This window comes from Fulmarus glacialis, unplaced genomic scaffold, assembly GCF_000690835.1.
Source record: "Fulmarus glacialis isolate BGI_N327 unplaced genomic scaffold, ASM69083v1 scaffold562, whole genome shotgun sequence".
Taxonomy (NCBI): domain Eukaryota; kingdom Metazoa; phylum Chordata; class Aves; order Procellariiformes; family Procellariidae; genus Fulmarus; species Fulmarus glacialis.
This window is the reverse complement of record NW_009197046.1, coordinates 32,145-32,709: the sequence shown is the minus strand read 5'-3', so window position 1 is coordinate 32,709 and position 565 is coordinate 32,145. Positions and strand designations below refer to the sequence as shown.

The window sequence follows — 565 nt, the reverse complement described above, 5'->3', positions numbered from 1 at the left end:
GGAAAATGCAAAATGATGCAGGTGTACAATCAATTCTCAGCAGAGACTGCAGTCCTGAGCAGATCTAAGTGTCTTCAAGGGCTGAGTCAGACAGTATGTTGGCTCCTTGTGCCCAGTGTTTCTCTGTGTGTCTCTGTCCATCCACCTGACTACCAGAGCATGGTTCATCTCAATAATGCTCTTGCCTTTCTTGTCCAAGATTGCTTTGGACAGTTTTGAAGCCATCAGTTCCTGACAAACCCTCTGCTCTATTCCCTCCTGTCTCATTCAAGCACAAAGTTGCTGGGCTAGCTCACCCACCTGGCTCTCCACAGCTCCTGAAGTTATACACATATATCATTTTCTAGCCTCTGAGAAAAGCCCTAGTAAATTCCATGAGGGTCTGAGTTGATGCTAGCTGTGTTTTCAGGATCAATCGTACCACTGCTGTTACCATGTGAATAATAGTGAATAACAGATTCAGTGAAGTTAGAGAACATAGGCATTTCAGCAGAAATGCATGCAGCTCTCTGTTAGCAGAGATTTTGCTGCTGCATTTAGTTTTGCACTTTGGAAGTGGGAGAGA

General features: G+C 44.6%; 1 protein-coding gene across 1 annotated transcript in view; it reads right to left on the bottom strand.

Moving 5' to 3' along the window:
• The window catches only part of ANO4 (anoctamin 4), a 53,023-nt gene that overhangs the window by 27,503 nt on the left and 24,955 nt on the right, over positions 1-565 (bottom strand). The window lies entirely within an intron of this gene.